This window comes from Halichoerus grypus, chromosome 4, assembly GCF_964656455.1.
Source record: "Halichoerus grypus chromosome 4, mHalGry1.hap1.1, whole genome shotgun sequence".
NCBI lineage: Eukaryota > Metazoa > Chordata > Mammalia > Carnivora > Phocidae > Halichoerus > Halichoerus grypus.
In genome coordinates this window covers 52,093,730-52,110,264 of record NC_135715.1, presented here as the reverse complement: position 1 = coordinate 52,110,264, position 16,535 = coordinate 52,093,730, and the positions used below count along the sequence as shown (strand labels likewise).

General features: G+C 40.5%; 1 long non-coding RNA gene across 5 annotated transcripts in view; it reads right to left on the bottom strand.

The window, feature by feature from the left end:
- The window catches only part of LOC118525228 (uncharacterized), a 56,493-nt gene that overhangs the window by 31,362 nt on the left and 8,596 nt on the right, over nt 1–16,535 (bottom strand). For 3 of the 5 annotated variants that reach the window (XR_013446939.1, XR_013446942.1, XR_013446943.1), the window contains exon 5: nt 2,957–3,581. The exons of 1 other annotated variant lie outside the window; for it this stretch is intronic. This is a non-coding gene — a long non-coding RNA (uncharacterized LOC118525228). Of the gene's footprint in view, nt 1–2,956; nt 3,582–7,479; nt 9,342–16,535 lie in introns of those variants that run through there. One more of the 5 variants, XR_013446940.1, reaches the window with a different exon arrangement.

Below are 16,535 nucleotides of genomic sequence, written 5' to 3'. Positions count from 1 at the left end.
GTCTGCTTTAGCAGGAGGGAAAGGGATCCGAGTGAAGGAGGGAAACTCTCAGCAGCTGATGTAAGAGAGAGTCGGCAGCTAGAGCACAGGCAAGGAACTTGTGCTAAATTGGGCACCAGTAAGTCAGGAAATTCCTGTGCTCTTGTTTTAATCTATCACAGCATCAACAAAAGCAAATGTTAAAAATCAGCATCACAGCTCAAATGCCCCATTGAAAATGAATGCTAAATATCTATCTTGTTTTAAAAATTCTTTGAAATGCAGTAATTTTTGTGAAAAAAAAATTCCTAGGATACTTTCCTAAATCATATATATTCTGAATAATGTACACAATAATGTATACATAAATAATGTACCTTCTGAAACAAACTGTGCTGAATAGTGCTTAATAAACATTATTATTAAGGAGTATTAATTAAGATCCCTTTTTGCATTAGAAGGCCCTCCTTCAATCTACAAAGCTTCTTCCTCCCAGGCAAATCTTGTCTTTAAAAATAGCACTTTTGACCGGAGCTACATAAGTAGCCCCAGATTCCTGGTAACACGAACATTTGCCTAAGAATTTTTCTTCCTTAGGAGTTGAAGTGGCCATGTATTAACTATGTCAGGCTACAAGGAAAACACTAATTTACTAATTCTGGAGTGGAAATTCTTTTTTTTTTTTTTTTTCTCTATCCAAACCTGCTGACCCACAGCAACAACAATAAAAATCAGTCAAGGCATACATAAATATAGGGTTTAAAAAGAGAAATAGAAAGTGTTCCATTTCATGCTTTAGTACAACAAATATTTAATAAATACAGCAAACAAAAAAATGTTTTGGTACTTTCTTTGGGTGACAGGGCAGGCAGAGGATAGGAAAGATGGGGAAGGGAATAGAATCAGAAATAAAATGAGAGGAAAAGATGAGAGACAGATAGGCACAGGGAACTCAAGATACAAACGGAAAGCTAAAAGACAAAAGCAGAGCCACATAGGTAGAAGAATTAAGTTTTGGTGGTCGATTGAATGTGAGGTGTAAAAAGAGAAAGACGCAGAGGTTTCAAATGTCAGTAAGAAGGTGGTACCACTAACCGAGATGACGAAGACCAAGAGGGAAAGGGCGTAGGGGTGAGGAGGAATACTGAGCTCTCTCTCAGACATACTGTGTTTGAAGGACCTGCTGCTGAACCAGGTGGAGGTTGTATTTCAAGAGTTGAAATGACAAGACTCAGAGCGAGGGACTTAAATTGGGAGTTCATCCCCTTAGAGACTAATGGTGTGAAAGCAAAAGGAAGAAAGTGCTAGGTGGAAAGTGAAGGAAGAAGAGACCCACGGTGAACGCTACAGAATGATTTCATTAAACGCTTATGTTAGGTTTTTCCAGTGAAACCCATGTGGTTGAATATGCTGCATTAGCTTGCAACATTGGGGTTTGACAGTTTGTGATACATTGATCTCAATGCCTATTTCTAATTTGATTGATAGCTATACTTTGTTTTAATGGCAAAGTATCTCACAGAGACACACAGAATCAAAGGGAAGAAGTGCATCATTGGCAGCACTTGCTAAATAATGATACTCATTTTTCTCTCCTATACATTAATTATGCAGAAGTCTCTGTTGAAATCCAGATGGTCGATCTCCGTTTTCCCTGATATCAACTGATTGTTCTTGCAAAGTAATTGGAAAGTGTATTTAAAAATTTTTAACCAGTGGGTTGAAAGCTTGCTGAAACTCTTCATTGGATCAATGTTTAAATTGGTTAGAAAATTATATTTCCAAGTTTTTGCCCAAATACTTTAGATGTGCAGACATGACAGTTTTAGTAGATGTCATGTTTACATTGATGAGGCAACAGATTCACTTACTGGTGGAGACTTTGCCAAACTTCTGTTTTCAACATGCTCTCTCCGTAACACAAGTTTCTTTTGAAAAGTAATTAATTTCTCACTCTTTAGCTCACTCTTTCATATCTGATTAGACCATGATTGCTTCCCTTCCCAATGTGGCTGATGAAAGGGCACTTACCAAAAAGGTCAGCTCTGCCATTTCATGTTCCCTGGGCTCAGAATATCAGTACCATCTTCAATCAGCAGCTTCTTTGCAGTGATTTTTTAAAACCACTTTTCCATTTTTTGAGGATTTGTTTGAAGGTAGATATTATTAAAAGAGAATAAAGGTAGATATTATAATCCATAAAGCCAAGTAAATAGCAGTTTGTGGCAGTCTGCTGAAAGCAAGTGAATGAATGAGATCACAAAGGTCAACTTCCTCATTATGCAAGATGTTCCACTCTTCCCTGGAACATTCTGTGTACCTGACATGACACAGGTCCAGTGGGGACAACAATGTTATTCTGTATATAAATATTAGTAAAGCCTTTAAAGTGAACTTCCAAGTGTTAGGGAAGTATAATTTTCTTCTTGTCTGTAGATTTAAAAACATATAGATAAAGAGTTTCTATTATTTTCCTCCTATACCCCGTTAGTTTGTCTTCCAAAACCCAGGGAGACATGTGTCCCCACTTTTGAGTTGACTACTTCAGAGTTGGAGTGCTCACACTTTAGACTGTCTAAGAATCTTTTGGAGGTTATTTATTCATTTATTTAGTGAGTTTATTGAGAAATAGTTTGAATATAGTAAAATTTACCTATTTAGGCATATAGTTCTAGGTGGTATGGAAACACCACTACAGTCAAGATATGGAAAATTTCTATCATTCCTCCCAAAATCTCATGATCCTTTGTAGTCCATCCTCTTCCCCCACCTGTGGCCGCTGGCAACGTGATGTGGATTTCTGATGCTACGTTTTTGGTTTTTTTTTTTAATTGAGATGAAATTCATATAACTTAAAATTGGCCTCTGAAACCATTTTAAAGTGCATGATTCAGTGGGTTTTAGTATATTCACAATGTTGTGCACCACTGCCTAATTCAGGAAATTTTCATCACCCACAAAAGAAACCCCATACCCATTAAGCAGTCTGGAAATATTTATTTTAGAAACTTGTTCAACATGCAGATTCACAGGTTCCCAAGACTCTGACCTGGTAAGTATGGGGCGAGACTCTAGGATCTGCATCTGTAACAAGCCCCGAGGTGGTCTGATGCAGTTGGTTCACAAAACACACTTTGAGCATCTCTCTTCTAAAGATAAAGTTATTACAGTACAGCACGATATAACCTAAAAGAGACACACATGAAGTAATTGGACTGTTTCCTTAGAAGTATAACCTAAATCTCCCTGGTACTTCACCATTGTCTTTCAGCAAATGACGTCTCATTAACTTTAACAATTAAAATTTTTCTTTCCTTAACCCCACCATTCATTTGGGACCTCTAGCTCCTCAATAGAGATTCTTCAGGTATTTCTGAGCATCTAGAGGGATGTTTCACATCTTTTTGCATCCTCTAGTCGCAAAGCCACTTGGAGATTCCTAGTATCACCATTTATGCTGGCCATACCAAGAATGTCGAAGTCCACGGCAAGGGGTGTTGTCTTCCAAGCCTCCCTAACTTAGGGTGGGTTTCCAGGACGCAGACTTGAGATGCAGAATTATGTGCAGCAGGTGTTTCGGGGAGTGCTCTCAGATGACATACCTGTAAAGAAGTAAGTAAGGCAGATAGAACAGATGGAAAGGCCACGAATTTAGCTAATCCTATGGCCAAATCTGAAAGGGAGGGGGGGCCTTTCAGTGTTGTTCCATACTGAGGCAAGCCCAGCTGGGCCTTTGTATATCTGCAGTTGCTAGTCACTGGCCATGGGCTGTTCTCCAGGACAGTGAACAGTTTCCTGTGGTGGAGAGCATTTTTTTTTTTTTTTTTGAAGAGGATATATTTATTTACATCACTATTTCTTTTATACAACTATAATTTCCAATAATAAAATCTTCCAGGAAATCAGGTAGTTTTAAATTAACATATTTTGGGGCGCCTGGGTGGCTCAGTCGTTAAGCGTCTGCCTTCGGCTCAGGTCATGATCCCAGGGTCCTGGGATCGAGCGCCGCATCGGGCTCCCCGCTCTGCGGGAAGCCTGCTTCTCCTTCTCCCACTCCCCCTGCTTGTGTTCCCTCTCTCGCTGTGTCTCTCTCTGTCAAATATATAAATAAAATTAAAAAAAAAAAATTAACATATTTTAACAAAGCAAATTTTCACCACATGATTTTTATTTACATGAATTTTCAAGAGTTATAGTTCTCTTGAACTATAACTAAGAGTTCTTATTGAGACCTTACATTTTTTTTTTCAAAAACATTGAGTTGAGGAAATGATGCCTATCCTTATAGTTCAGATCCTTCTAGATGAAGATCTTGTTAACACACTTACAAATGCAAATCTGCTTCATAAATGATCCACATTTTGACGGTGAGCTGAACCTACTTGACAAAGTTATTTTCTAGACAACTTAAATCTCTTCTGGAAGTTTTCTGCATCAGTCATACCATTGCTTATGAGTTGTAGAAGCTGTGAGACATCAGCAGATGATGGTCCCAGCGTCTGAGGTAGGGGTGTTTAGGCCCAAAAGAGGTTTCTCAGCAGAACACTACAGTATCCACTACAGTCCATTTTTTATGCCACGTGCATTTTCATAGTAAATTCCTTTGTCTGGAAATAGCTTACCCAGGATTCTGGTTGGTCTCATTTCCCGAAGAATTAAAAAAAAAAAAGTAGTCAGTGGGAAGAACAAAAGCCCCTACTTCTGCAGTTGATCTGGAGAATGTACGGATACTTGAGACCAACCTCTTCCTTTGCCCATTCTAGCTTCCCCTTAACCTCAGCCAGGAGCTACGCTGGCCTCAGTGGCATGCCTAGTACAGTGACCCAGACTCTCACCATGACCCTGTAGCTTCTGTATTCATTGATTTACTATTAAAATGGGGCACTGAGAACCAAGAGATGCTCACATGGATTACTTGAGCACCAAACATATCCTACCCTGACCACCCCCCCCATTATGGAGCAGCAACTCTTAGCTGTCCCTGCAGCTCCCCATCAACCACCCACCCACCTTGCTCCGATGGGGAGGGGATTTTGACACACACACACTGAGGGTAAGGAAATCAGTCAAAGATATCATACAACAAAGTGACACAATGCGATTTGCATTTTAGAAAGATCATACTGGAAAGAATGTGGAGAAGAGATGAGAGTGTGACAAGACTGGAAAGAGGAAAACTTTAGGAGGTTCCTGCAGCAAACAGAAAAGTTAGCATGAAGGTCTGAACCCGGGCAATGGCAGAGGGATTGAAAAGAGGGAAGGATAGATGGCTATGAGATAGAGAAATTCGGCAGGATTTGCTTATCATTTGGATGTAAGAAGTAAAGGTATGAAAAGGTCTAAGGCTTCTAATTTGGTTAAAAGATTAAAATGGGTTATTATTGACTAGCATAGGGACACAGGAGGAGAAGCAAGTTTTGAGGGAGACAGGATGAGTTCAGCTTTGAATCTAACATACCTGTGAGTCCTTAGATTAAGATTATTCAATTTAGGCACCACTGGCATTTTAGCCATTGCCCTGTTTGCTGTAGGATATTTAGCAGCATCCCTAGCCTGAGACCCACTAGATGCCAGGACCCCCGATCCCCAGTCCTGAAAATCAAAAACGTCTCCAGACATTGCTAAGTGTTCCCTGGGGGACAAAATCTCTCCCGGTGAGAATCCTTGGGTTAGATGGAGGTTGTTCCCAGGGTTTCCACGGCCTTGCACAAACTAATGTCCTCACATTTGCATCTCAGCCCACACCTTCTCTTGAGTTCTAGACTCACACAATAAACAGCTTACTAGACATTTCCAGATTGGCTGGACAAGATGAGGGCCCAGTTCAGTTCAGGATGATATTTACATTCCATCTGCACAAATTCTATTCAGAATCCCATTCAGGGTGCCAGTTCTTTAAAATGCATAAGGGGGCACAACCTGTTGTCACATTTTTGTCTGTATAGAGAAGTGTCTCTCAAGAAAAAGAGAAAAATGAGAAAGGAAAAAAAATTTTTTTTTTTATTTTGGAGCCCTCTTTCTTCCTGGGAGTAATGGCTCCTTAGTAGTTAAATAGGTGATTTTTTAGGACCTTAGGGAAATCTATGAATTCAGAAACAGACTGTTTAATCACTTGATACTGGTCAGATAATAGGGTTGGCCTAAATTCATGGGTTTAAATGTGTCAAGGAGAATGCATTCTATGTGGGAATAGAGCTGATTCTTTCCCTTCATTTTATTATCTTCTCCAGTAATACAATGAATGTATATTTATTATAGAAACGTTTTAAAACATAAAAAAGATTTTAAAAATTTACAATTATTCATGATCTGACCACTCAGACATATTCTAGATTTTATATCCTTATTATACATTTTTTAAAAAAGATTTTATTTATTTGCCAGAGAGAGACACAGTGAGAGAGGGAACACAAGCAGGGGGAGTGGGAGAGGGAGAAGCAGGCTTCCCGCGGTGCAGGGAGCCCAATGGGGGGCTCAATCCCAGAACCCCGGGATCATGACCTGAGCTGAAGGCAGACGCTTAACGACTGAACCACCCAGGCACCCCATCCTTATTACACATTTTTTAAAAACTGGAATCATGTCGAAAAGATGGTTCTACTTCCTAGCTTTTTAAACATTATACTACAGAGATTTTATAACTATACTATAGTTAGTCATTCCTATTGAACAATTAGCTTTCCCTATTTCGGAATTATAAATAATGCCACACAAAACATTCTTAGACCACATCTCTGATAACATCCCTGCGTATCTCCTCAAGCTAGAGTCCTAGAGGGGTATAAAATGTTTCTAGGTCCCTGAGCCATGTTGTCAGTTTGCATCCCAGAATAACTGTACCACTTTACACATCCACCAGTGATGTGTAAGGTGTGTCTCTTACCCCACTCTCACCTTTATTATCAAGGCTTTAACAAAAATCTTTGCCTATCTGATGTGCATAATCACTTTTTTCCACCTTAAATTAGGCAATAAAATTTGTGTTACTAATTGTTTCCTAAGGTGTACAACACCCATTGTTAAAGTGGGAAAGGAAAAGCATTCAGGCTCATCTGCTGCTCCGAGCCCAGGTCAGGTCACCGTGAGGAGGGATGCGCAGTGAATTTGCATCCCCCCAAACTCCTTTATGCACAGTTTCCTCCTACAACCTCCCCTGTCTTAGGGGTATCCAGCATCTTTATGCTTCTTTCCTCTTTCAACTTTTGCTCTCAAAAGCAATTAATTGATGTTGGGGAAGGCTAAATTTCTTAACCATTGATGGGTATTTATTTTTTATTTTTAAAAAGATTTTATTTATTTGTCAGAGAGAGAGAAAGAGAGAGAGAGAGAACACAAACTGGGGGAGCGGGAGGCAGAGGGAGAAGCAGGCTCCCGCTGAGGGACTCAATCCCAGGACCCCGGGATCATGACCGGAGCTGAAGGCAGACGCTTAACCGACTGAGCCACCCAGGCCTTCCCATTGATGGGTATTTAAATTTTGGTTTTATTTCTTTTACTTACAAGTACAGTGATCTGTTTCTTCTACCATAGAGAAGGATGGTAGATAGCATCTATAAGTCCGGGAGGGTTTAAGAGAAGATCCCTGTTCCTGAAAGACTGAGCTGGTCCTGAGAGAGTGAGATCAATGCCTGTATGTTAAGTAGCTATTCCTGAAACCTGTCTGACCAAGTGTCAGAGCAAACGGAGGGAGTAAATAAGTCTGCCTCCCCGGAGGCAGGTAAACCTGTAGATGAGAGCTCTCGTTTGTTTTGTTGACTTGCTCTTTGGATTTGGGATTTTAGGCATGGTGGTGTGAGATATTCCTTCTTCTCTTTCACCTTCTCTCCCTTCCCTTCCTTCCTTCGTCAAATTACAAAAAACAAAACAAAACAAAACACATGCTTGTTTGAAGCTGCATTTGTTACAACAGCATGTGTTGTTTTTGTAATTTAAAATAATACCAAAGGAAATAGCAAAAGTTTTTCTCTTATCCCTTCATCCATGCCTCTGAGGTAATTACGTTAACAGACTGGTATGTGACCCTCCACACCTCTCCCTGCACTTACAAAACATGCACCAACATGAGCATGGGGGGACTGTTCATTTCTTTTCCTTCCTTTTACTATTATGCCTATTGCTATTATTACTATTATGCCCATTTCTTTGCAGCTTGCTTTGTTAACTGAACAATACATCACGTATATCATTTCAAGTCAATGCATATAGACTAATTCATTCCTCCTCCCTTTTAAAAATAGATAGCTTTTACTTTTTTAATTTAAATTTTAGTGAACATACAGTGCAATATTGGTTTCTGGGGTAAAATTCAGTGATTTATCACTTACATACAACACCCAGGGCTCATCACAAGTGCATTCCTTAATCCTCATCACTCATTTAACCCATCCTCCACCCACGTCCCCTCCAGCAACCCTCAGTTTGTTCTATATTGTTAAGAGTCTCTTATGTCCTGTTTCCCCCCTCCTTTTTTTCTTTTCCCCCTTCCCATATGCTCATCTGTTTTCTTTCTTAAATTCCACATGAGTGAAATCATATGGTATTTGTCTTTGACTGACTTCTTTCACTTGGCATAATACACTCCAGCTCCATCCACGTTGTTGCAAATGGCAAGATATCATTTTGTTGATGGCTCAGTAATATTCCCTTGTATATATATACACCACATTTTCTTTATCAATCCATCAGTTGGTGAACATTTGGGCTCTCTCCATAGTTTGGCTATTGTTGATAGTGCTGCTATAAACATCGGGGTGAATGTGCCCCTCGAATCTGTGTTTTTGTATCCTTTGGTTAAATACCTAGTAGTGCAGTTGCTGGGTTGTAGGGTAGTTCTGTTTTTAACTTTTTGAGGAACCTCCAAACTGTTCTCCAGAGTGGCTGCACCAGTTTGCATTCCCACCAACAGTACAAGAGGGTTCCCCTTTCTCAGCATCCTCACCAACATTTGTTGTTTCCTGACTTGTTAATTTTAGCCATTCTGAAGGTGTGAGGTGGTATCTCATTGTGGTTTTGATCTGTATTTCCCTGATGTTGAGTGATGTTGAGCATTTTTGTGTGTGTCTGTTAGCCCTCTGGATGTCTTCTTTGGAAAAGTGTCTATTCATGTCCTCTGCCCATTTCTTAACTGGGCAAAATCCTCTAGGCTTTTTGATGGTTTCCTGTCTCACATTTAGGTCTTTCATCCATTCTGAATTTATTTTTCTGTATGGTGTAAGAAAGTGATCCAGTTTCATTCTTCTGCATGTGGCTGTCCCGTTTTCCCAACACTATTTGTTGAACAGACTGTCTTTTTTCCATTGAACATTCTCTCCTGCTTTGTCGAAGATTAGTTGACCATAGAGTTGTGGGTCCATTTGTGGGTTCTAAAAATAAATAGCTATTATTTAATTTAATTTAATTAATTTATTTATTTGACAGAGAGAGACACAGTGAGAGAGGGAACACAAGCAGGGGCAGAGGGAGGGGGAGAAGCAGGCTCTCTGCTGAGCAGAGAGCCCGATGCAGGGCTCGATCCCAGGACCTTGGGATCATGACCTGAGCCGAAGGCTGACGCCCAACGATTGAGCCACCCAGGGGCCCCAAAATAAATAGCTTTTAACTGAATAAAGTAATAGAGGCACATGGTACAAAGTTCAAACAGTGCAAATGTATACAGTGAAATGTTTGTCTGCCTCCCACCCCGACACTCAGTCCTCTTCCCCAGAGGCAACAACTGTGTATAACAACAGGACATTAAGAAGGGTTTTTCCTTTCTCCCTGGAATTGGCAAGCATGGCCCAGAGCTAAGGACAGAGGCAACAGGACTCCACATTCTATAGACTCCTAGCAACATTTGGAGCCAGACACCTTCCCCAGAGCAGGCAGAAGGTGCCTTAGCACTCCCGGCAGGCACTGGCCTAACTCCCTAGCATGTAGGAGGGCAGAGGAGGCGAGAGGATATGAGAGCCTCGCCATCATCCGGGGCCTTAAGTGGAGAGAAAGACAGTGTTCTTGTACATACTACTCTTCCCACCCCCAGAGCCAAGTGAAGAGGGAAGGGCCCAAGGGAAGGAAGGACAGTGACTGAAGCTGGCAATGGCATGGCCATTTCCTCACGACTCTACTCGGCAAGGGTGCTGGAGCTTCCTATGAGTCAGGGACACTGTTGCCCACAGCTGAATGAGAGCCATACGGCTTCCCCAGCCCTGAGGGGAACCCCAGCTACAAAGGCTGTGGAATGTGCCACAGGGGCAGGAGCTGAGCTGGCAAGAGCTGCATGGTCTCCTTGGGACACTGTGTGGCAGAGAGGGGCCTCTGAAGAAGATGGGCCTACAGCCCTTGAAGTGCCCATGTTTGGACAATGGCCACACGGCAGTGATGACCGCAGTTTAGCTAGAACCGCTGATAAGCAGCAAGGAGAGGATTATAATTGTACCGGGTAAATAAAGAGACCTTTGTTCTTTGCCCTAGATGTCTTTCTGGTCTGAGAAGCTTTGGGCAATAGCTCTCACCTGGCCTGGTAGCACCTTACAGGGTGCAGTTTGGAAATTTGCGGAGGTGGTTTTTGAAGTTGTTGCAATGATAAGAAACCCTTCCTGGCACTGTTGTCAGGGACTAGGGATGCTAGGTGGTCTATCTTACTATAAAACTGTCCCCCACAATTACCCAGTGTTCTTCTGCTCATTCATGTCAGAAAGCTATACAGACCTATCTGAGCCTAGGACCTAACTATGTTTTAAATATAAATATTTTTATAATTTCATTTTACTGTTTATATACCTAGAGAAATATTCAATGCAAAAACAAAGATTATTTGCAATGTTTTAATATACACTGAATTTTATTATGCAGTGATTATGGGTTGTGATTTAACATGACCCCTCTCCAACAATCCTAAACTACTAGCTAGGGGATATGAAACACACTGTGGTATTTCTGCTCTAAAATCACAGCATCTCACTGGGTTTGTAAAAGGGTCTTACTAAATAGGGTAAACATTGAACAGACTGATGGGGTTGAGTTTTTGTTCTGGGTCCCTGATCATTTTTCCCTCCTGCTCTAACTGTGCACACTAAGGAGAAGGACAGGGGATTCTTGTCTGTTGAGAACCTGCAACATGCCAAGGTGATGCTGGGTAACTAACCTGGAATCCTCAGGTCCCTAGCTCTCCATTTTATCTGTGAGGAAGCAAAGGCTTTAATGAAGAGTAAAGTAGCCAGCCTGTGTGATCCTTCTCTCCTTACTCCCCCTTTCCACTCACATTTGAACTTTAAATGTTTTTGTTTCTCTTTTATGCAAAGTAATCACCTCTGCTCAAAGTGACATCCTTCTTCTTTTGTGGTTGCCGATATTCCCAAACACTGGTTTCCTTTGGGTAACAATCTTAATTTAGCTTTGGCTCTTCTCTTTTGATTTTCACAGACAATTAGGCACCTGGCAATTTTTCTTCCACAGTGGTTCTTGGATTTAACATGTTCTTCCTAACAGTCAAGTCCCTAGACACTTTACATTTGTATGTGGGTAAGTTATTTATCCCCTCTAAGCCTTCGATTTCCCATTCCTAAAACAGAAACAACAATGGCTGAAACGAAATCAGAGCTCAATAAAGCTTACTCAGGAAGCCAATAAGGAAAACAGGATTTACAACTAGGATGGAACCTCCTTCTCCTCCCCTTCCTTTGCAGCCCCTGAAGCGTACTGCAATCCAATTCTGGCACCAATTACTGGGAGTTAGCCCAGACCCCATGAGTTGAAGGACACAGTCCACAGCATGACTGTCCTCACTTCCGACCAACTGCCTACAAATCTAGAGGGTTTGCATGACCCCTCTGAGGTCTGATAATTTGCTGGAATGACTCACAGATCTCAGGAAAGCACTATATTTCAGACTACAGTTTTATTATAAAGGGTACAAATCAGGAACAGCCAAATGAAGAGACACATAGGACAAGGTCTGGGAAGATCCCAAGCAAACAGATTTCATGCCCTCTCCCTATGGTACCAGGATGTATCAACCTCCCAGCATTCAATGTAGTCGCCAACCAGGAAGCTCTCTGTCCAGAGTTTTGGCCATGTGATTTGGTGACCAGAGTTTTTATAGGAGTTTTGATTCCATAATTAAACTCCATCTCTAGCTTCCCCTCCCCACGGCTCCCCTCCCCAGAGGTCAGGAAGGTGGCCTGATATGTGGTTCAAAGCCCCAACCCTCTAATCATGTCATTGATCTTTCCAGCATGACTGTCCCCCATCAACCTATCTAGGGGCCCACCATGAGTCTCCCCATTAGCATAACTCAAATGTGATCCAAGGGGCTCATGAGTAACAAAGACACTTCTATGCCTACCAGGAACCTGAAACAAAGACAAAATTCTTTATTGTATGACAGGCTCCAAAGCAAAATTTGAAAACCACTGACCAACAGAGCAAACTTGAAGCTTTTAAATATAATATAGCCTAAACAGATGTAAATTCCATAAGGGCAGGGAGCTGACTGATTTACTATTCCTCTAGTGAATTACACAGTGAGTAGCATATGGTGAACACTTCGTAAGGTTGCACAGCACTTTCCTTAAACTGAATCATATGTTGTCTGTGACTTTTTTTCCTAGCTACTTCAAGCTCTAAAATGTATTTTCCCTTCTCTGTATCTAATATGTAAGCTCCTGGAGGCTAGATGCATTTGTATATTCTAAGGGTATGATAAATGCTTGTTAAACAAATTAATCCTTCCTTATGAATAATCATAATACACAACCCTAAAAGAATGATTGACTTCAAATGGTGCTGTAATTTAAAAGAAAACTGATACCACACATGATTTGGTCATAACACAAATAAGGCACAATGGTAATTTTAGATAATCATCTACAATTAAATTTGGGGATCTTTAACTGAGAAAATAAAGGGTTAGGTTGTGTGGAGATCAACAGTTTAGAAAAAGGGTCAAGGTTCATCTGTGTTCTAAGAGATAGTTTTTCCTTTTTCTTTTTCAGCTTTAGTGAGGCATAACTGACAAATAAGATTGTACAATATTCAAAGTGTACAGCATGATGATTTGATATGTGTATACATTTTTAAGGATTCCTCTCATCTAATTCATTAATACATACATATATATGTATGTATATATATGCATATATATAGAGAGAGAGAGAGATAATTTCTTTTTGGTGAGAACATTTAAGTTCTATTCTCTTGGTAAATTTCAATTACACAATTCCGCATTATCAACTATAGTCACCATGTTATATGTTAGATCCTCAGACTTGATTCATCTTATAACTGAAAGTTTTACCCTTTTACCAATTTCTCCCTATTTCCCCCATCCCCTAGCCCCTGGTGATGAGGGAGCAGAAGGCTAGCTGAAGACAAAGCATAAGCGGACACCCTGCAACCTCCCCCCACCCCTCACTCCTGGGTGGGATATGTGTGACATTTTTCCAGGGATCTCCCAACTATCTTAATGTTAATACCTTGCTAGAGGGGAAAACAGCCTTAACTTGACAATGGCAAGGCCTCCCGTATCTTGTAGATATCTTGTAGGTCGGTCCTCTTTAGCATATGAAAGTTCTTTTGAAACCTCCCTTTTCCTTACTTCCCCCAATTCCTGAGTATATAATCACCACTCCTCAAGACCCCGGTGCAGCAGTTCTTTCTGCCCAGGGGTTCTGTCCCCGTGCTTTAATAAACCACCATTTTGCACCAAAGATGTCTCAAGAATTCTTGCTTGGTCATCGGCTCTCACCCCACCAAACCTCACCTATATTCCAAAACCACTTTTTATTTCTAAGAGATAGTTTTTGAAGCTGTTATAAAATTTACATTTTATTAGTAGATATACCTGCTAATATTTCTATCATTCCAGGGATGGTCAGTGTATTTGGTATGGAGTCATTCTAAACGATGAGGAACTATGCTCTCTCTTCCATTCTTGCCTCGCACTCCAACTATAAATATAAATGACTGTTTATTATATGGATTTGGTTCTAAGGAAAATGATTTTTCCATAACATACTGCCCCCATGCATGCTTATTTCCTCTTCGCTATCTATATGGACTGTTTTGTCCAAGCCTAACCACTTCTATTTCTTCTCTAGCCTCTGTTTACCATATTGTCTTTTGAAAATCACCACTAAATAGTACTCATTAGTCATCTACTGTATCAGACATCATCTCTGACATCTGGGCCTTCAGTCTTAAAAAGGTAATGCCAAAGAATCTAGTAAAAGTGATAAAAACAGACACAAAGTGGCTAAAGTTAAGTATAAAAAAACTAATAAACACTTCATACCCATTAAGAAGACTGCTATTAAAAACAAAACAAAGAGGGGAACCTGGGTGGCTCAGTTGGTCAAGCATCTGACTCTTGATTTCTGCTCAGGTTGTGATCTCAGAGTTGTGGGATCCAGCCCTGTGTTGGGCTCTGTGCTCAGGGTGGAGTCTGCTCCCCACTCTCCCTCTGCTCCTCCCCCTGCTCTCTCTCTCTCTCCCTCAAATGAATAAATAAATAAATAAAATATTAAAACAAAACAAGACAAAGACAATAACAAGTGTTGGGAGGATGTGGAGAAACTGGAACCTTTGTGCACTGTTGTGCACTGTTGTTGAGAATGTAACATGGCGCAGCCACTGTGGAAAACAGTATGGTGGCTCCTCAAAAAATTAAAAATACAATTACCATGCGATTCAGAAATTCCACTCCTGGGTATATCTCAAAAGAATTGAAAGCAGGGACTGGAAGAGATAGTTGTATTACACATGTTCATAGCAGCATTGCTCATAATAGCCAAAAGGTGGAAGGAATACAGGAGTCCATCACGAGACATGTGGATAAACAAAATGTGGTGGATACATACAAAGGGATTTTTTTTTCAAACTTAAAAAGGAAGGAAGTTCTGCAACACAAGGGTCCATCAATAGATGAAAGGATAAGGAAGAAGTGATATATATATATGTATATATACATAATGGAATATTACTCAGCCAAAAAAATGAATGAGATCTTGCCATTTGCAACAATATGGATGGACTGGAGTGTATTACGCTAACTGAAATAAATCAGACAGAGTACCAGAAAGTAACACATAGAGATGTCCAATCCCTATATTGTACACCTAAAACTAATGGAACATTGTGTGTCAACTATACTTCAATTTAAAAATATATATATATAAAAAAGAAACTGTACTGTTGTTGTTTTGCAAAAAAAAAAAAAAATTAGAGAAGGAAATTCTGACATATGCTACAAGATGGATGAACCTTGAGGACATTACGCTAAGTAATAAGAAATAAGACTGGTAACTGTGTCCTGAGATGCCCAGTTATTTGCTTAAACATTCTGGGCACGTGGGTGTGTCTGTGATGGTGTTTTCAAATGAGATTAATGCTTGAATTGGCAGATTGAGTAGAGCAAATTGTCCTCCCTGATATGAGCAGCCTTCATCCACTCCATTGAAGGTCTAAATAGAATAAAAAGGAAGAGGGAACTGCCACTGGCTGATTCTTTGAGCTGGGACGTGGGTCTTCTCCTGCCTTTGGACTCCAATAGAAACATCAGGTCTTCTTGGGTTGCAAGCCTCCCAGCTTTTAGAGTGAAACCACACTGTCAGCTCTCCTGGATCTTCAGCTTGCTGACTGCAGATCTTGGGACTTCTTGGCTTGCATAATGGTGTCAGCCCATTCGTTATAATAAATCTCTTTGTATCTATATCTATGTCTATACATATATCTATATGTCCTGTTAGTTCTGTTTCTCTGGATAACCCTGACTAAACACATATGAGGGACTTCTAGTTGTCACATTCCTAGAGACAGAAGGTAGACCCATGATGGGCAGAGGCTGGGAGCAGGAAGAATGGAGAGTCATTGTTTAATGGGTACAGACTTCTGACTGTGCAAGGTGAAAAGACTTCTGGGGATGGATGGTGGTGATGGTTGCACAACAGTGTGAATGTACTTAATGCCCCTGAACTGCATATTTAAACATGGTTAAGATGGTAAGTTTTATGTTATGTGCATTTTGCCACAGTTTTAAAAAATTTAAAAATGTTAAAAAAAAAAAACCCACAACTAATAGTCTTAACTATTAAACATACCAAAGTTAGCTGTGATGACAACCCAATGTAGCAGTGTGACTGTTATTTCCCAATCTCATTATCCATGGTTTGTGTTATGGAATCTGGTATTGGTGGGAGTAATGGCAGCTATTACCAGCCTTTGCTAATTTTTTGAGACTTGTTAAGAATGTAGAAAAAATAACATTTTCATTTATTCAAAAATACTTAATGAGCACTTACTCTGCCAGGTCGTGTGCTAGGCACTTGGGAGTAGATGCTCAACCAGACAGCCCCCAGCAGCTTAGGGCCCAGTGAAGGAGAGAGACAATGAAAGGCGTATAATAGCCTTACAGGTTGTCATAAGAGCAATGAGATTGAAAATAGGGAAGGAGGCCTACTTTGATAGGGAGTCGGGAAGCTTCTCTGAGAAGTAGCATTTTAAGCATTTTAAGCTTCTCTGAGAAAGAACCAGCTGTGGAAGAGAATTCTGGGTCGAGGGAACAGTGGGAGTAAAAGCTCAAT